At 43.9% G+C, this 19,616-nt stretch overlaps 1 long non-coding RNA gene across 7 annotated transcripts in view; it reads left to right on the top strand.

Moving 5' to 3' along the window:
• LOC146752869 (uncharacterized) overlaps positions 1-19,616 on the top strand; it is a 213,758-nt gene that overhangs the window by 8,274 nt on the left and 185,868 nt on the right. For all 7 annotated transcript variants that reach the window (XR_014940378.1, XR_014940377.1, XR_014940374.1 and 4 more), the window contains 2 exons: positions 369-478; positions 785-908. This is a non-coding gene — a long non-coding RNA (uncharacterized LOC146752869). The remainder of the gene's footprint in view (positions 1-368; positions 479-784; positions 909-19,616) is intronic.

Here is a 19,616-nt window from a genome sequence, read left to right as displayed (position 1 = left end):
TTGTTTTCTGTGGTTTTTTAAACTTTGATTCCCTGGTTTTTGGCTTGCTTTTTTTCTTTATATTTCTTTTTTTTTTTCTTTTTCTTTTTCTTTTTTTTTTTTTTTTTGCTGTGTCCTATTCTGCTTTACGGTGACATTTGCAAGAGACTGTGAATTCTCCTGGTTCAAATTGCAGTTGGCTTAATCAAATGTGTAAGAAATATATAAGGGCTGCTGAGGCCAGGCTGGAGTTGCATTTCTTTATGAACTGGGGTGTTGCTGCGGATGCGTTTCTCTCCTGTTTTGTCTCTTTTGCGGCTGTTCAAGAATATTAGATTGTGCTATGTCAGTATTTGTTGCCATCCTGCTTTCTCTTCTCTGTCTTGCAGGTCAGCTCGTGCTAGAAGTCAGTGGTATCACTGTATGAATGGAGGTCAGTTTAGGAGCAGCTGCTGATGGAAGGAATCAAGACCAGGCTAATAAATGGAAGCATCTCCTGGTAAGGTGTCAGAGGTGGCAGTAATGATGTCTGTCATCGTTAAAACCAGAGGTCAGGCTCATCCGAGTGCTTGCTGACTGATACTTCGGAGTATCTCGTTCTCCAGCTGAACGATAAGAAAGCTAAATATGCTGAGCCATTACAGCTTGTGCTGAAGTTGTGAATGTGCTCCCAGATGTTTCCTTTAGTGGTAAATCATGTTCTGGCACTGTGGTAGTCCTATCTCTGGCATGATCTGGAGCACCGTGTCTTGTTGCGAGCCTTGTGTGCCTGTTTCCATGAACCTTGCTTTCTTTCTCTCTTCAGAGTAAGGGCAGGGTGCTTCCTTGCTTTTGGTGGATTCATCCAGGAGGCTGTTAGAAGGCCAAATGCAATGTTCATTAAATGGAGGGACAGGATGGGAATGGACTGTCGTTGCCACCAGGCAAAAGTGAGTTTCTTATGTCATGAATGATATAATTTTGATTATTCTGAGCAGTTGCAGTGTGGTAGAGGATGTCACGAAACCATTTATTTCGGAGCGCAGGGAAGAGTCATGAGAACCGAAACCGTAGTTTCTGTTTTGGATGTCAAAATGGTGGAGTTTCTTTGGGAGGGCAATAGCTGGGCTTCCTGTTAGCAGGCCCCCTCTGAGAGATTGGGCTTTGCTTGCTGCTTTGCTGTGCCTACCTGCCTGCTCCCTGTGCTTGTTCCTTTTACATTTCAGTGCTTCTTTTCCCTTGCTTTGATGTTTTTCCCTTTCAGGGCTTCTTTTCTCTTTCAGTGCTGCCTTTGCCCTTTATGTACTCCTTTTCCCTATCAGTGTTACTTTATGCTGTTCCTTTCCCTTTCGGGGCTCCTTTTCCCTTTCAGGGCTGCATTTCATTGCTTATTTTCTTTCTCAGGGCTGCTTATCCCTTTCAGGGCTGCTTTCCTTTGCTTATTTTCTTTTTCAGGGCTCCTTTTCCCTTTCAGGGCTCCTTTTCTTTATCAGTTCTGCTTCTCCCTTTCAGGGCTGCATTTTCTTGTTCCTTTTCCATGTCACTGCCGCTTTTCCCTTTCACTGCCGCTTTTCACTTTCATGCTGCTTTTCCCTATTAGTCTTGCTTTTCCCATTCATTACTACTTTTCCCTTTTATTCTTGCTTTTCCCGTTCACTGCTGCTTTTCCCTTTCACTGCTGCTTTTCTCTTTCACTGCTGATTTTCCCTTTCACTGCTGCTTTTCCCTTTCACTGCTGCTTTTCCCTTTCACTGCTGCTTTTCCCATTCCATGCTGCTTTTCCCTTTTAGTCTTGCTTTTCACTTTTAGTCTTGCATTTCCCTTTCACTGCTGCTTTTCCCTTTTAGTCTTGCTTTTCCCTTTTAGTCTCGCATTTCATTTTCACTGCTTATTTTCCCTTTTAGTCTTGCTTTTCCCTTTTAGTCTTGCTTTTCCCTTTTAGTCTTGCTTTTCCCTTTCACTGCTGCTTTTTCCTTTCAGTCTTGCTTTTCCCTTTCTGTTCTGCTTTTCCCTTTCACTGCTGATTTTCCCTTTCACTGCTGCTTTTCCCTTTCACTGCTGCTCTTCCATTTCACTGCTGCTTTTCCCTTTCACTGCTGCTCTTCCATTTCACTGCTGCTTTTCCCTTTCACTGCTGCTCTTCCCTTTCACTGCTGCTTTTCCCTTTCACTTCTCCTTTTCCCTTTCACTTCTCCTTTTCCCTTTCACTGCTGATTTTCCCTTTCACTGCTGCTTTTCTTATTAAGTACTGCTTTTCCCTTTCACTGCGGCTTTTCCCTTTCACTGCTGCTTTTCTTATTAAGTACTGCTTTTCCCTTTCACTGCGGCTCTTCCCTTTAACTGTGGCTCTTCCCTTTCACTGCTGATTTTCACTTTCACTGCTGCTTTTCCTTTTCACTGCTGCTCTTCCCTTTCACTGCTGCTTTTCCCTTTCACTGCTGCTTTTCCATTTTCACTGCTGATTTTCCCATTCACTGCTGCTCTTCCCTTTCACTGCTGCTCTTCCCTTTCACTGCTCGTCTTCCCTTTCACTGCTGCTCTTCCCTTTCACTGCTGCTCTTCCCTTTCACTGCTGCTCTTCCCTTTCACTGCTGCTTTTCCCTTTCACTGCTGCTTTCCTTTTTATTCTTGCTTTTCCCTTTCACTGCTGCTTTTCCCTTTTAGTCTTGCTTTTTCCTTTCACTGCTGCTTTTCCCTTTCACTGCTGCTTTTCTCTTCCCCTGCTGCTCTTCCCTTTCACTGCTGCTCTTCCCTTTCACTGCTGCTTTTCCCTTTCACTGCTGATTTTCCCTTTTAGTCTTGCTTTTCTTTTTCAGTCTTGCTTTTCACTTTTAGTCTTGCTTTTCTCTTTCAGTCTTGCTTTTCTTTTTCACTGCTGCTTTTCTCTTTCACTGCTGCTCTTCCCTTTCACTGCTGCTCTTCTTTTTCACTGCTGCTTTTTCCTTTCTCTGCTGCTTTTTCCTTTCTCTGCTGCTTTTCCCATTCACTGCTGCTTTTCCCTTTCACTGCTGCTTTTCCCTTTCACTGTTGCTTTTCCCTTTTAGTCCTGCTTTTCCCTTTCTCTGCTATTTTCCCTTTTAGTCTTGATTTTCCCTTTCACTCGTGCTTTTCCCTTTTAGTCTTGCTTTTCCCTTTCACTCGTGCTTTTCCTTTTTAGTCCTGCTTTTCTCTTTCACTGCTGATTTTCCCATTCACTGCTGCTCTTCCCTTTCACTGCTGCTCTTCCCTTTCACTGCTCGTCTTCCCTTTCACTGCTGCTCTTCCCTTTCACTGCTGCTCTTCCCTTTCACTGCTGCTCTTCCCTTTCACTGCTGCTCTTCCCTTTCACTGCTGCTCTTCCCTTTCACTGCTGCTTTTCCCTTTCATTGCTGCTCTTCCCTTTCACTGCTGCTTTTTCCTTTTAGTGCTGCATTTCCCTTTCACTGCTGCTTTTTCCTTTCACAGCTGCTTTACCTTTTCACTGCTGCTTTTCCCTTTTAGTCTTGCTTTTCCCTTTTAGTCTTGCTTTTCCCTTTCACTGCTGATTTTCCCATTCACTGCTGCTTTTCCCTTTCACTTCTGCTTTTCCCTTTTAATCTTGCTTTTCCCATTCTCTGCTGCTTTTCCCATTCACTGCTGATTTTCCCTTTCACTGCTGCTTTTCCCTTTTAGTCTTGCTTTTCCCTTTTAGTCTTCCTTTTCCCTTTCAGTCTTGCTTTTCCCTTTTACTGCTGCTTTTCCCTTTCTCTGCAGCTTTTCCCTTTCTCTGCTGCTTTTCCCTTTCACTGCTGCTTTTCCCTTTTAGTCCTGCTTTTCCCTTTCTCTGCTGCTTTTCCCTTTTATTCTTGCTTTTCCCTTTCACTCGTGCTTTTCCCGTTCACTCGTGCTTTTCCCTTTTAGTCTTTCTTTTCCCTTTTAGTCCCGCTTTTCCCTTTCACTGCTGCTTTTCCCATTCACTGCTGCTCTTCCCTTTCACTGCAGCTCTTCCCTTTCACTGCAGCTCTTCCCTTTCACTGCTGCTCTTCCCTTTCACTGCTGATTTTCCCATTCACTGCTGCTTTTCCCTTTCACTGCTGTATTTCCCTTTTAAGTCTTGCTTTTCCCGTTCACTCTGCTTTTCCCTTTCACTGCTGCTTTTCCCTTTCACTGTTGCTCTTCCCTTTCACTGCTGCTTTTCCCTTTCACTGCTGATTTTCCCCTTCACTGCTGATTTTCCCTTTCACTGCTGCTTTTCCCTTTAACTGCTGCTTTTCCCTTTTAGTCTTGCTTTTCCCTTTCACTGCTGCTTTTCCCTTTCATGCTACTTTTCCCTTTCACTACTGCTTTTCCCTTTCACTGCTGCTTTTCCCTTTCACTGCTGATTTTCCTTTTTATTCTTGCTTTTCCCTTTCACTGCTGCTTTTCCCTTCCCCTGCTGCTTTTCCCTTCCCCTGCTGCTTTTCCCTTTCACTGCTGCTCTTCCCTTTCACTGCTGCTCTTCCCTTTCACTGCTGCACTTCCCTTTCTCTGCTGCTTTTCCCTTTCTCTGCTGCTTTTCCCTTTCACTGCTGCTTTTCCCTTTTAGTCCTGCTTTTCCCTTTCTCTGCTGCTTTTCCCTTTTATTCTTGCTTTTCCCTTTCACTCGTGCTTTTCCCTTTTAGTCTTTCTTTTCCCTTTTAGTCCTGCTTTTCCCGTTCACTGCTGCTTTTCCCATTCACTGCAGCTCTTCCATTTCACTGCAGCTCTTCCATTTCACTGCTGCTCTTCCCTTTCACTGCTGATTTTCCCATTCACTGCTGCTTTTCCCTTTCACTGCTGTTTTTCCCTTTTAGTCTTGCTTTTCCCGTTCACTCTGCTTTTCCCTTTCACTGCTGCTTTTCCCTTTCACTGTTGCTTTTCCCTTTCACTGCTGCTTTTCCCTTTCACTGCTGATTTTCCCTTTCACTGCTGATTTTCCTTTCACTGCTGCTTTTCCCTTTCACTGCTGCTTTTCCCATTTAGTCTTGCTTTTCCCTTTCACTGCTGCTTTTCCCTTTCATGCTGCTTTTCCCTTTCACTGCTGATTTTCCCATTCACTGCTGCTTTTCCTTTTTATTCTTGCTTTTCCCTTTCACTGCTGCTTTTCCCTTTTAGTCTTGCTTTTTCCTTTCACTGCTGCTTTTCCCTTTCACTGCTGCTTTTCTCTTCCCCTGCTGCTCTTCCCTTTCACTGCTGCTCTTCCCTTTCACTGCTGCTTTTCCCTTTCACTGCTGATTTTCCCTTTTAGTCTCGCTTTTCTTTTTCAGTCTTGCTTTTCACTTTTAATCTTGCTTTTACCTTTCAGTCTTGCTTTTCTTTTTCACTGCTGATTTTCCTTTCACTGCTGCTCTTCCCTTTCACTGCTGCACTTCCCTTTCTCTGCTGCTTTTTCCTTTCTCTGCTGCTTTTCCCATTCACTGCTGCTTTTCCCATTCACTGCTGATTTTCCCTTTCACTGTTGCTTTTCCCTTTTAGTCCTGCTTTTCCCTTTCTCTGCTATTTTCTTTTTTAGTCTTGCTTTTCCCTTTCACTCGTGCTTTTCCCTTTTAGTCTTGCTTTTCCCTTTCACTCGTGCTTTTCCTTTTTAGTCCTGCTTTTCTCTTTCACTGCTGATTTTCCCATTCACTGCTGCTCTTCCCTTTCACTGCTGCTCTTCCCTTTCACTGCTCGTCTTCCCTTTCACTGCTGCTCTTCCCTTTCACTGCTGCTCTTCCCTTTCACTGCTGCTCTTCCCTTTCACTGCTGCTCTTCCCTTTCACTGCTGCTCTTCCCTTTCACTGCTCGTCTTCCCTTTCACTGCTGCTCTTCCCTTTCACTGCTGCTCTTCCCTTTCACTGCTGCTCTTCCCTTTCACTGCTGCTTTCCTTTTTATTCTTGCTTTTCCCTTTCACTGCTGCTTTTCCCTTTTAGTCTTGCTTTTTCCTTTCACTGCTGCTTTTCCCTTTCACTGCTGCTTTTCTCTTCCCCTGCTGCTCTTCCCTTTCACTGCTGCTCTTCCCTTTCACTGCTGCTTTTCCTTTTCACTGCTGATTTTCCCTTTTAGTCTTGCTTTTCTTTTTCAGTCTTGTTTTTCACTTTTAGTCTTGCTTTTCTCTTTCAGTCTTGCTTTTCTTTTTCACTGCTGCTTTTCTCTTTCACTGCTGCTCTTCCCTTTCACTGCTGCTCTTCTTTTTCACTGCTGCTTTTTCCTTTCTCTGCTGCTTTTTCCTTTCTCTGCTGCTTTTCCCATTCACTGCTGCTTTTCCCATTCACTGCTGCTTTTCCCTTTCACTGTTGCTTTTCCCTTTTAGTCCTGCTTTTCCCTTTCTCTGCTATTTTCCCTTTTAGTCTTGATTTTCCCTTTCACTCGTGCTTTTCCCTTTTAGTCTTGCTTTTCCCTTTCACTCGTGCTTTTCCTTTTTAGTCCAGCTTTTCTCTTTCACTGCTGATTTTCCCATTCACTGCTGCTCTTCCCTTTCACTGCTGCTCTTCCATTTCACTGCTCGTCTTCCCTTTCACTGCTGCTCTTCCCTTTCACTGCTGCTCTTCCCTTTCACTGCTGCTCTTCCCTTTCACTGCTGCTCTTCCATTTCACTGCTGCTCTTCCCTTTCACTGCTGCTTTTCCCTTTCACTGCTGCTCTTCCCTTTCATTGCTGCTCTTCCCTTTCACTGCTGCTTTTTCCTTTTAGTGCTGCATTTCCCTTTCACTGCTGCTTTTTCCTTTCACAGCTGCTTTACCTTTTCACTGCTGCTTTTCCCTTTTAGTCTTGCTTTTCCCTTTTAGTCTTGCTTTTCCGTTTCACTGCTGATTTTCCCATTCACTGCTGCTTTTCCCTTTCACTTCTGCTTTTCCCTTTTAATCTTGCTTTTCCCATTCTCTGCTGCTTTTCCCATTCACTGCTGCTTTTCCCTTATACTGCTGTTTTTCCCTTTCACTGCTGCTTTTCCCTTTCACTGTTGCTTTTCCCATTCACTGCTGCTTTTCCCATTCACTGCTGCTTTTCCCATTCACTGCTGCTTTTCCCATTCACTGCTGCTTTTCCCATTCACTGCTGCTTTTCCCTTTTAGTCCTACTTTTCCCTTTCTCTGCTGCTTTTCCATTTTATTCTTGCTTTTCCCTTTCAATCGTGCTTTTCCCTTTTAGTCCTTCTTTTCCCTTTCACTGCTGCTTTTCCCATTCACTGCTGCTCTTCCATTTCACTGCAGCTCTTCCCTTTCACTGCTGCTCTTGCCTTTCACTGCTGCTCTTCCCTTTCACTGCTGATTTTGACATTCACTGCTGCTTTTCTCTTTCACTGCTGTTTTTCCCTTTTAGTCTTGCTGTTCCCGTTCACTCTGCTTTTCCCTTTCACTGTGGCTTTTCCCTTTCACTGCTGATTTTCCCCTTCACTGCTGCTTTTCCATTTCACTGCTGCTTTTCCCTTTCACTGTGGCTTTTCCCTTTCACTGCTGATTTTCCCCTTCACTGCTTCTTTTCCATTTCACTGCTGCTTTTCCCTTTCACTGCTGCTTTTACCTTTCACTTCTGCTTTTCCTTTTTATTCTTGCTTTTCCCTTTCACTGCTGCTTTTCCCTTTCACTGCTGTTTTTCCCTTCCCCTGCTGCTCTTCCCTTTCACTGCTGCTCTTCCCTTTCACTGCTGCTTTTCCCTTTCACTGCTGATTTTCCCTTTTAGTCTTGCTTTTCTTTTTCAGTCTTGCTTTTCCCTTTTAGTCTTGCTTTTCCCTTTCAGTCTTGCTTTTCTTTTTCTCTGCTGCTTTTCTCTTTCACTGCTGCTCTTCCCTTTCACTGCTGCACTTCCCTTTCTCTGCTGCTTTTTACGTTTCTCTGCTGATTTTCCCATTCACTGCTGCTTTTCCCTTTCACTGTTGCTTTTCCCTTTTAGTCCTGCTTTTCCCTTTCTCTGCTACTTTCCCTTTTAGTCTTCATTTTCCCTTTCACTCGTGCTTTTCCCTTTTAGTCTTGCTTTTCCCTTTCACTCATGCTTTTCCTTTCTAGTCCTGCTTTTCCCTTTCACTGCTGCTCTTCCCTTTCACTGCTACTCTTCCCTTTCACTGCTGCTCTTCCCTTTCACTGCTCGTCTTCCCTTTCACTGCTGCTCTTCCCTTGCACTGCTGCTCTTCCCTTTCACTGCTGCTCTTCCCTTTCACTGCTGCTCTTCCCTTTCACTCTTGCTTTTCCCTTTCACTGCTGCTTTTCCCTTTCACTGCTGATTTTCCCTTTCACTGCTGCTTTTCCCTTTCATGCTGCTTTTCCCTTTCATGCTGCTTTTCCCTTTCACTGCTGCTTTTCCCTTTCACTGCTGCTTTTCCTTTTTATTCTTGCTTTTCCCTTTCACTGCTGCTTTTCCCTTTTAGTCTTGCTTTTTCCTTTCACTGCTGCTTTTCCCTTTCACTGCTGCTTTTCTCTTCCCCTGCTGCTCTTCCCTTTCACTGCTGCTCTTCCCTTTCACTGCTGCTTTTCCCTTTCACTGCTGATTTTCCCTTTTAGTCTTGCTTTTCTTTTTCAGTCTTGCTTTTTCCTTTTAGTCTTGCTTTACCCTTTCAGTCTTGCTTTTCTTTTTCACTGCTGCTTTTCTCTTTCACTGCTGCTCTTCCCTTTCACTGCTGCACTTCCCTTTCTCTGCTGCTTTTTCCTTTCTCTGCTGCTTTTCCCATTCACTGCTGCTTTTCCCATTCACTGCTGCTTTTCCCTTTCACTGTTGCTTTTCCATTTTAGTCCTGCTTTTCCCTTTCTCTGCTATTTTCCCTTTTAGTCTTGATTTTCCCTTTCTCTCGTGCTTTTCCCTTTTAGTCTTGCTTTTCCCTTTCACTCGTGCTTTTCCTTTTTAGTCCTGCTTTTCCCTTTCACTGCTGATTTTCCCATTAACTGCTGCTCTTCCCTTTCACTGCTGCTCTTCCCTTTCACTGCTCGTCTTCCCTTTCACTGCTGCTCTTCCCTTTCACTGCTGCTCTTCCCTTTCACTGCTGCTTTTCTCTTTCACTGCTGTTTTTCCCTTTTAGTCTTGCTGTTCCCGTTCACTCTGCTTTTCCCTTTCACTGTGGCTTTTCCCTTTCACTGCTGATTTTCCCCTTCACTGCTGCTTTTCCATTTCACTGCTGCTTTTCCCTTTCACTGCTGCTTTTGCCTTTTAGTCTTGCTTTTCCCTTTACTGCTGCTTTTCCATTTCACTGCTGCTTTTCCCTTTCACTGCTGCTTTTACCTTTCACTTCTGCTTTTCCTTTTTATTCTTGCTTTTCCCTTTCACTGCTGCTTTTCCCTTTCACTGCTGTTTTTCCCTTCCCCTGCTGCTCTTCCCTTTCACTGCTGCTTTTCCCTTTCACTGCTGCACTTCCCTTTCTCTGCTGCTTTTTACGTTTCTCTGCTGCTTTTCCCATTCACTGCTGCTTTTCCCTTTCACTGTTGCTTTTCCCTTTTAGTCCTGCTTTTCCCTTTCTCTGCTACTTTCCCTTTTAGTCTTGATTTTCCCTTTCACTCGTGCTTTTCCCTTTTAGTCTTGCTTTTCCCTTTCACTCATGCTTTTCCTTTCTAGTCCTGCTTTTCCCTTTCACTGCTGCTCTTCCCTTTCACTGCTACTCTTCCCTTTCACTGCTGCTCTTCCCTTTCACTGCTCGTCTTCCCTTTCACTGCTGCTCTTCCCTTGCACTGCTGCTCTTCCCTTTCACTGCTGCTCTTCCCTTTCACTGCTGCTCTTCCCTTTCACTGTTGCTTTTCCCTTTCACTGCTGCTTTTCCCTTTCACTGCTGCTTTTCCCTTTCACTGCTGATTTTCCCTTTCACTGCTGATTTTCCCTTTCACTGCTGATTTTCCCTTTCATGCTGCTTTTCCCTTTCACTGCTGCTTTTCCCTTTCACTGCTGCTTTTCCCTTTTAGTCTTGCTTTTTCCTTTCACTGCTGCTTTTCCCTTTCACTGCTGCTTTTCTCTTCCCCTGCTGCTCTTCCCTTTCACTGCTGCTTTTCCCTTTCACTGCTGATTTCCCCTTTTAGTCTTGCTTTTCTTTTTCAGTCTTGCTTTTTCCTTTTAGTCTTGCTTTTCCCTTTCAGTCTTGCTTTTCTTTTTCACTGCTGCTTTTCTCTTTCACTGCTGCTCTTCCCTTTCACTGCTGCACTTCCCTTTCTCTGCTGCTTTTTCCTTTCTCTGCTGCTTTTCCCATTCACTGCTGCTTTTCCCATTCACTGCTGCTTTTCCCTTTCACTGTTGCTTTTCCCTTTTAGTCCTGCTTTTCCCTTTCTCTGCTATTTTCCCTTTTAGTCTTGATTTTCCCTTTCACTCGTGCTTTTCCCTTTTAGTCTTGCATTTCCCTTTCACTCGTGCTTTTCCTTTTTAGTCCTTCTTTTCCCTTTCACTGCTGATTTTCCCATTCACTGCTGCTCTTCCCTTTCACTGCTGCTCTTCCCTTTCACTGCTCGTCTTCCCTTTCACTGCTGCTCTTCCCTTTCACTGCTGCTCTTCCCTTTCACTGTTGCTTTTCCCTTTCACTGCTGCTCTTCCCTTTCATTGCTGCATTTCCCTTTCACTGCTGCTTTTTCCTTTTAGTGCTGCATTTCCCTTTCACTGCTGCTTTTTCCTTTCACAGCTTCTTTAACTTTTCACTGCTGCTTTTCCCTTTAAGTCTTGCTTTTCCCTTTCACTGCTTCTTTTACCTCTCACTGCTGCTTTTCCCTTTAACTGCTGATTTTCCCTTTCACTGCTGCTTTTCCCTTTCACTGCTTTTCCCTTTTCACTGCTGCTTTTCCTTTTTATTCTTGCTTTTCCCTTTCACTGCTGCTTTTCCCTTTCACTGCTGCTTTTCCCTTTTAGTCCTGCTTTTCCCTTTCTCTGCTGCTTTTCCCATTCACTGCTGCTTTTCCCATTCACTTCTGCTTTTCCCATTCACTGCTTCTTTTCCCTTTTAGTCCTACTTTTCCCTTTCTCTGCTCCTTTTCCCTTTTATTCTTGCTTTTCCCTTTCAATCGTGCTTTTCCCTTTTAGTCCTGCTTTTCCCTTTCACTGCTGCTTTTCCCATTCACTGCTGCTTTTCCCTTTCACTGCTGTTTTTCCCTTTTAGTCTTGCTTTTCCCGTTCACTCTGCTTTTCCATTTCACTGTTGCTTTTCCCTTTCACTGCTGATTTTCCCCTTCACTGCTGATTTTCCCTTTCACTGCTGCTTTTCCCTTTCACTGCTGCTTTTGCCTTTTAGTCTTGCTTTTCCCTTTACTCCTGCTTTTCCATTTCATGCTGCTTTTCCCTTTCACTCCTGCTTTTACCTTTTACTTCTGCTTTTCCTTTTTATTCTTGCTTTTCCTTTTCACTGCTGCTTTTCCCTTTCACTGCTGCTTTTCCCTTCCCCTGCTGCTTTTCCCTTTCACTGCTGCTCTTCCCTTTCACTGCTGCTTTTCCCTTTCATTGCTGCTCTTCCCTTTCACTGCTGCTCTTCCCTTTCACTGCTGCACTTCCCTTTCTCTGCTGCTTTTCCCATTCTCTGCTGCTTTTCCCATTCACTGCTGCTTTTCCCATTCACTGCTGATTTTCCCTTTCACTGTTGCTTTTCCCTTTTAGTCCTGCTTTTCCCTTTCTCTGCTACTTTCCCTTTTAGTCTTCATTTTCCCTTTCACTCGTGCTTTTCCCTTTTAGTCTTGCTTTTCCCTTTCACTCGTGCTTTTCCTTTCTAGTCCTGCTCTTCCCTTTCACTACTGCTCTTCTTTTTCACTGCTGCTCTTCCCTTTCACTGCTGATCTTCCCTTTCACTGCTGCTCTTCCCTTTCACTGCTGCACTTCCCTTTCTCTGCTGCTTTTCCCTTTCTCTGCTGCTTTTCCCATTCACTGCTGCTTTTCCCATTCACTGCAGCTTTTCCCATTCACTGCTGCTTTTCCCTTTTAGTCCTGCTTTTCCATTTTAGTCTTGATTTTCCCTTTCACTCGTGCTTTTCCTTTTTATTCCTGCTCTTCCCTTTCACTGCTGCTCTTCCCTTTCACTGCTGCTCTTCCCTTTCACTGCTGCTCTTACCTTTAAATGCTGCATTTCCCTTTCAGTGCTGCTTTTTCCTTTTAGTGCTGCTTTTCCCTTTCACTGCTGTTTTTTCCTTTCACTGCTGCTTTTCCCTTTTAGTCTTTCTTTTCCCTTTTAGTCTTCCTTTTCCCTTTCACTGCTGCTTTTCCTTTTTATTCTTGCTTTTCCCTTTTACTGCTGATTTTCCTTTTCACTGCTGTTTTTCCCTTTCGCTGCTACTTTTCCCATTCACTGCTGCTTTTCCCTTTCACTGCTGCTTTTCCCTTTCACTGCTGCTTTTCCCTTTCACTGCTGCGTTTCCCTTTTTACTGCTGCGTTTCCATTTTCACTGCTGCTTTTCCCTTTCACTGCTGTTTTTCCCTTTTGGTCTTGCTGTTCCCGTTCACTCTGCTTTTCCCTTTCACTGTTGCTTTTCCCTTTCACTGCTGATTTTCCCCTTCACTGCTGATTTTCCCTTTCACTGCTGCTTTTCCCTTTCACTGCTGCTTTTGCCTTTTAGTCTTGCTTTTCCCTTTACTGCTGCTTTTCCATTTCACTGCTGCTTTTCCCTTTGACTGCTGCCTTTACCTTTCACTTCTGCTTTTCCTTTTTATTCTTGCTTTTCCCTTTCACTGCTGCTTTTCCCTTTCACTGCTGCTTTAGCTTTTCACTGCTGCTTTTCCCTTTAATTCTTGCTTTTCCCTTTCAGTCTTGCTTTTCCCTTTCACTGCTGATTTTCCCTTTTAGTCTTGCTTTTCTTTTTCAGTCTTGCTTTTCCCTTTTAGTCTTGCTTTTCCCTTTCAGTCTTGCTTTTCTTTTTCACTGCTGCTTTTCTCTTTCACTGCTGCTCTTCCCTTTCACTGCTGCACTTCCCTTTCTCTGCTGCTTTTTCCTTTCTCTGCTGCTTTTCCCATTCACTGCTGCTTTTCCCATTCACTGCTTATTTTCCCTTTCACTGTTGCTTTTTCCTTTTAGTCCTGCTTTTCCCTTTCTCTGCTATTTTCCCTTTTAGTCTTGATTTTCCCTTTCACTCGTGCGTTTCCCTTTTAGTCTTGCTTTTCCCTTTCACTCGTGCTTTTCCTTTTTAGTCCTGCTTTTCCCTTTCACTGCTGATTTTCCCATTCACTGCTGCTCTTCCCTTTTAGTCCTACTTTTCCCTTTCTCTGCTCCTTTTCCCTTTTATTCTTGCTTTTCCCTTTCACTCGTGCTTTTCCCTTTTAGTCCTGCTTTTCCTTTTCACTGCTGCTTTTCCCATTCACTTCTGCTTTTTCCTATTCACTGCTGCTTTTCCCATTCACTGCTGCTTTTCCCTTTTAGTCCTACTTTTCACTTTCTCTGCTCCTTTTCCCTTTTATTCTTGCTTTTCCTTTTCAATCGTGCTTTTCCCTTTTAGTCCTGCTTTTCCCTTTTACTGCTGCTTTTCCCATTCACTGCTGCTCTTCCATTTCACTGCAGCTCTTGCCTTTCACTGCTGCTCTTCCCTTTCACTGCTGATTTTCACATTCACTGCTGCTTTTCCCTTTCACTGCTGTTTTTCCTTTTTAGTCTTGCTTTTCCCGTTCACTCTGCTTTTCCCTTTCACTGTGGCTTTTCCCTTTCACTGCTGATTTTCCCCTTCACTGCTGATTTTCCCTTTCACTGCTGCTTTTCCCTTTCGCTGCTGCTTTTGCCTTTTAGTCTTGCTTTTCCCTTTACTGCTGCTTTTCCATTTCACTGCTGCTTTTCCCTTTCACTCCTGCTTTTACCTTTTACTTCTGCTTTTCCTTTTTATTCTTGCTTTTCCCTTTCACTGCTGCTTTTCCCTTTCACTGCTGCTTTTCCCTTCCCCTGCTGCTTTTCCCTTTCACTGCTGCTCTTCCCTTTCACTGCTGCTCTTCCCTTTCACTGCTGCACTTCCCTTTCTCTGCTGCTTTTCCCTTTCTCTGCTGCTTTTCCCATTCACTGCTGCTTTTCCCATTCACTGCGGCGTTTCCCATTCACTGCTGCTTTTCCGTTTTAGTTTTGCTTTTCCATTTTAGTCTTGATTTTCCCTTTCACTCGTGCTTTTCCTTTTTATTCCTGCTCTTCCCTTTCACTGCTGCTCTTCCCTTTCACTGCTGCTCTTCCCTTTCACTGCTGCTCTTACCTTTAAATGCTGCATTTCCCTTTCAGTGCGGCTTTTCCCTTTCACTGCTGCTTTTTCCTTTCACTGCTGCTTTTCCCTTTTAGTCTTTCTTTTCCCTTTTAGTCTTGCTTTTCCCTTTCAGTGCTGCTTTTCCCTTTTACTGCTGATTTTCCCTTTCACTGCTACTTTTCACATTCACTGCTGCTTTTCCCTTTCACTGCTGCTTTTCCCTTTCACTGCTGCTTTTCCCTTTCACTGCTGCTCTTCCCTTTCACTTCTGCTCTTCCCTTTCACTGCTGCTCTTCCCTTTCACTGCTGATTTTCAGATTCACTGCTGCTTTTCCCTTTTACTGCTGTTTTTCCCTTTTAGTCTTGGTGTTCCCGTTCACTCTGCTTTTCCCTTTCACTGTTGCTTTTCCCTTTCACTGCTGCTTTTGCCTTTTAGTCTTGCTTTTCCCTTTACTGCTGCTTTTCCATTTCACTGCTGCTTTTCCCTTTCACTGCTGCTTTTCCCTTTCACTGCTGCTTTAACTTTTCACTGCTGCTTTTTCCTTTAATTCTTGCTTTTCCCTTTCAGTCTTGCTTTTCCTTTTCACTGCTGATTTTCCCTTTTAGTCTTGCTTTTCTTTTTCAGTCTTGCTTTTCCCTTTTAGTCTTGCTTTTCCCTTTCAGTCTTGCTTTTCTTTTTCACTGCTGCTTTTCTCTTTCACTGCTGCTCTTCCCTTTCACTGCTGCACTTCCCATTCTCTGCTGCTTTTTCCTTTCTCTGCTGCTTTTCCCATTCACTGCTGCTTTTCCCATTCACTGCTGCTTTTCCCTTTCACTGTTGCTTTTCCCTTTTATTTCTGCTTATCCCTTTCTCTGCTATTTTCCCTTTCAGTCTTGATTTTCCCTTTAACTCGTGCTTTTCCCTTTTAGTCTTGCTTTTCCCTTTCACTCGTGCTTTTCCTTTTTAGTCCTGCTTTTCCTTTCACTGCTGATTTTCCCATTCACTGCTGCTCTTCCCTTTCACGGCTGCTCTTCCCTTTCACTGCTCGTCTTCCCTTTCACTGCTGCTCTTCCCTTGCACTGCTGCTCTTCCCTTTCACTGCTGCTCTTCCCTTTCACTGCTGCTCTTCCCTTTCACTGCTGCTCTTCCCTTTCACTGTTGCTTTTCACTTTCACTGCTGCTTTTTCCTTTTAGTGCTGCATTTCCCTTTCACTGCTGCTTTTTCCTTTCACAGCTGCTTTACCTTTTCACTGCTGCTTTTCCCTTTCAGTCTTGCTTTTCCCTTTCACTGCTTTTTTTACCTTTCACTGCTGATTTTCCCTTTCACTGCTGATTTTCCCTTTCACTGCTGCTTTTCCCTTTCACTGCTACTTTTCCCATTCACTGCTGCTTTTCCCTTTCACTTCTGCTTTTCCCTTTTAGTCTTGCTTTTCCCATTCTCTGCTGCTTTTCCCATTCACTGCTGCTTTTCCCTTTCACTGCTGCTTTTCCTTTCACTGCTGCTTTTCCTTTTTATTCTTGCTTTTCCCTTTCACTGCTGCTTTTCCCTTTTACTGCTGCTTTTCCCTTTCAGTCCTGCTTTTCCCTTTCTCTGCTGCTTTTCCCATTCACTGTTGCTTTTCCCATTCACTGCTGCTTTTCCCATTCACTGCTGCTTTTCCCATTCACTGCTGCTTTTCCCTTTTTGTCCTACTTTTCCCTTTCTCTGCTGCTTTTCCCTTTTATTCTTGCTTTTCCCTTTCAATCGTGCTTTTCCCTTTTAGTCCTGCTTTTCCCTTTCACTGCTGCTTTTCCCATTCACTGCTGCTCTTCCATTTCACTGCATCTCTTGCCTTTCACTGCTGCTCTTCCCTTTCACTGCTGATTTTCACATTCACTGCTGCTTTTCCCTTTCACTGCTGTTTTTCCCTTTTAGTCTTGCTTTTCCCGTTCACTCTGCTTTTCCCTTTCACTGTTGCTTTTCCCTTTCACTGCTGATTTTCCCCTTCACTGCTGATTTTCCCTTTCACTGCTGCTTTTCCCTTTCACTGCTGCTTTTACCTTTTACTTCTGCATTTCCTTTTTATTCTTCCTTTTCCCTTTCACTGCTGCTTTTCCCTTTCACTGCTGCTTTTCCCTTTCACTGCTGCTTTTACCTTTCACTGCTGCTTTTGCCTTTTAGTCTTGCTTTTCCCTTTACTGCTGCTTTTCCATTTCACTGCTGCTTTTCCCTTTCACTGCTGCTTTTACCTTTTACTTCTGCATTTCCTTTTTATTCTTCCTTTTCCCTTTCACTGCTGCTTTTCCCTTTCACTGCTGCTTTTCCCTTCCCCTGCTGCTTTTCCCTTTCACTGCTGCTCTTCCCTTTCACTGCTGCTTTTCCCTTTCACTGCTGCTTTTCCCTTTCACTGCTGATTTTCCCTTTTATTCTTGCTTTTCTTTTTCAGTCTTGCTTTTCCCTTTTAGTCTTGCTTTACCCTTTCAGTCTTGCTTTTCCCTTTCACTGCTGCTTTTCCCTTTCACTGCTGCTCTTCCCTTTCACTGCTGCTCTTCCCTTTCACTGCTGCACTTCCCTTTCTCTGCTGCTTTTCCCTTTCTCTGCTGCTTTTCCCATTCACTGCTGCTTTTCCCATTCACTGCGGCTTTTCCCATTCAGTGCTGCTTTTTTCTTTTAGTCCTGCTTTTCCATTTTAGTCTTGATTTTCCCTTTCACTCGTGCTTTTCCTTTTTATTCCTGCTCTTCCCTTTCACTGCTGCTCTTCTCTTTCACTGCTGCTCTTCCCTTTAAATGCTGCATTTCCCTTTCAATGCTGCTTTTTCCTTTTAGTGCTGCTTTTCCCTTTCACTGCTGCTTTTTCCTTTCACTGCTGCTTTTTCCTTTTAGTCTTGCTTTTCCCTTTCACTGCTGCTTTTCCTTTTTAGTCTTGCTTTTCCTTTTCACTGCTGATTTTCCCTTTCACTGCTTCTTTTCCCTTTCACTGCTACTTTTCCCATTCACTGCTGCTTTTCCCTTTCACTTCTGCTTTTCCCCTTCACTGCTGCTTTTCCCTTTCACTGCTGCTCTTCCCTTTCACTTCTGCTCTTCCCTTTCACTGCTGCTTTTCCCTTTCACTGTTGCGTTTCCCTTTTCACTGCTGCTTTTCCCTTTCACTGCTGATTTTCCCTTCTGGTCTTGCTTTTTTTTTTCAGTCTTGCTTTTCTTTTTTAGTCTTGCTTTTCTCTTTCAGTCTTGATTTTCCCTTTCACTGCTGCTTTTCCCTTTCACTGCTGCTCTTCCCTTTCACTGCTGCACTTCCCTTTCACTGCTGCACTTCCCTTTCTCTGCTGCTTTTCCCATTCTCTGCTGCTTTTCCCATTCACTGCTGCTTTTCCCATTCACTGCTGCTGTTCCCTTTTAGTCTTGCTTTTCCCTTTCACTACTGCTTTTCCATTTCTCTGCTGCTTTTCCGTTTTATTCTTGCTTTTCCCTTTCACTAGTGCTTTTCCCTTTTAGTCTTGCTTTTCCCTTTTAGTCTTTCTTTTCCCTTTTAGTCCTGCTTTTCCCTTTCACTGCTGCTTTACCCATTCACTGCTGCTCTTCCCTTTCACTGCTGCTCTTCCCATTCACTGCTGCTCTTCCCTTTCACTGCTGCAGTTCCCTTTCTCTGCTGCTTTTTCCTTTCTCTGCTGCTTTTCCCATTCACTGCTGCTTTTCCCATTCACTGCTGCTTTTCCCTTTCACTGTTGCTTTTCCCTTTTAGTCCTGCTTATCCCTTTCTCTGCTATTTTCCCTTTTAGTCTTGATTTTCCCTTTCACTCGTGCGTTTCCCTTTTAGTCTTGCTTTTCCCTTTCACTCGTCCTTTTCCTTTTTAGTCCTGCTTTTCCCTTTCACTGCTGATTTTCCCATTCACTGCTGCTCTTCCCTTTTAGTCCTACTTTTTCCTTTCTCTGCTCCTTTTCCCTTTTATTCTTGCTTTTCCCTTTCAATCGTGCTTTTCCTTTTTAGTCCTGCTTTTCCCTTTCACTGCTGCTTTTCCCATTCACTTCTGCTTTTCCCATTCACTGCTGCTTTTCCCATTCACTGCTGCTTTTCCCTTTTAGTCCTACTTTTCCCTTTCTCTGCTCCTTTTCCCTTTTATTCTTGCTTTTCCCTTTCAATCGTGCTTTTCCCTTTTAGTCCTGCTTTTCCCTATTACTGCTGCTTTTCCCATTTCAATGCAGCTCTTGCCTTTCACTGCTGCTCTTCCTTTTCACTGCTGATTTTCACATTCACTGCTGCTTTTCCCTTTCACTGCTGTTTTTCCCTTTTAGTCTTGCTTTTACCGTTCACTTTGCTTTTCCCTTTCACTGTTGCTTTTCCCTTTCACTGCTGATTTTCCCCTTCACTGCTGCTTTTCCCTTTCGCTGCTGCTTTTGCCTTTTAGTCTTGCTTTTCCCTTTACTGCTGCTTTTCCATTTCACTGCTGCTTTCCCTTTCACTCCTGCTTTTACCTTTTACTTCTGCTTTTCCTTTTTATTCTTGCTTTTCCCTTTCACTGCTGCTTTTCCCTTTTCACGGCTGCTTTTCCCTTCCCCTGCTGCTTTTCCCTTTCACTGCTGCTCTTCCCTTTCACTGCTGCTCTTCCCTTTCACTGCTGCACTTCCCTTTCCCTGCTGCTTTTCCCTTTCTCTGCTGCTTTTCCCATTCACTGCTGCTTTTCCCATTCACTGCGGCGTTTCCCATTCACTGCTGCTTTTCCGTTTTAGTCCTGCTTTTCCATTTTAGTCTTGATTTTCCCTTTCACTCGTGCTTTTCCTTTTTATTCCTGCTCTTCCCTTTCACTGCTGCTCTTCCCTTTCACTGCTGCTCTTCCCTTTCACTGCTGCTCTTCCCTTTCACTGCTGTTCTTACCTTTAAATGCTGCATTTCCCTTTCAGTGCTGCTTTTCCCTTTCACTGCTGCTCTTCCCTTTCACTTCTGCTCTTCCCTTTCACTGCTGCTTTTCCCTTTCACTGCTGCTTTTCCCTTTCACTGCATCTCTTCCCTTTCACTGCTGCTCTTCCCTTTCACTTCTGCTCTTCCCTTTCACTGCTGCTTTTCCCTTTCACTGCTGCGTTTCCCTTTTCACTGCTGCTTTTCCCTTTCACTGCTGTTTTTCCCTTTTAGTCTTGCTGTTCCCGTTCACTCTGCTTTTCCCTTTCACTGTTGCTTTTCACTTTCACTGCTGCTTTTGCCTTTTAGTCTTGCTTTTCCCTTTACTGCTGCTTTTCCATTTCACTGCTGCTTTTCCCTTTCACTGCTGCTTTTACCTTTCACTTCTGCTTTTCCTTTTTATTCTTGCTTTTCCCTTTCACTGCTGCTTTTCCCTTTCACTGCTGATTTAACTTTTCACTGCTGCTTTTTCCTTTAATTCTTGCTTTTCCCTTTCAGTCTTGCTTTTCCCTTTCACTGCTGATTTTCCCTTTTAGTCTTGCTTTTCTTTTTCAGTCTTGCTTTTACCTTTTAGTCTTGCTTTTCCCTTTCAGTCTTGCTTTTCTTTTTCACTGCTGCTTTTCTCTTTCACTGCTGCTCTTCCCTTTCACTGCTGCACTTCCCTTTCTCTGCTGCTTTTTCCTTTCTCTGCTGCTTTTCCCATTCACTGCTGCTTTTCCCATTCACTGCTGCTTTTCCCTTTCACTGTTGCTTTTCCCTTTTAGTCCT

The sequence above is a fragment of the Coturnix japonica genome, unplaced genomic scaffold (assembly GCF_054131305.1).
Source record: "Coturnix japonica strain WE unplaced genomic scaffold, WE-NBRP24 Scf041, whole genome shotgun sequence".
NCBI classification, from domain to species: Eukaryota; Metazoa; Chordata; class Aves; order Galliformes; family Phasianidae; genus Coturnix; species Coturnix japonica.
The sequence above is the reverse complement of the archived record's forward strand: the minus strand, read 5'-3'. Positions and strand labels throughout refer to the sequence as shown.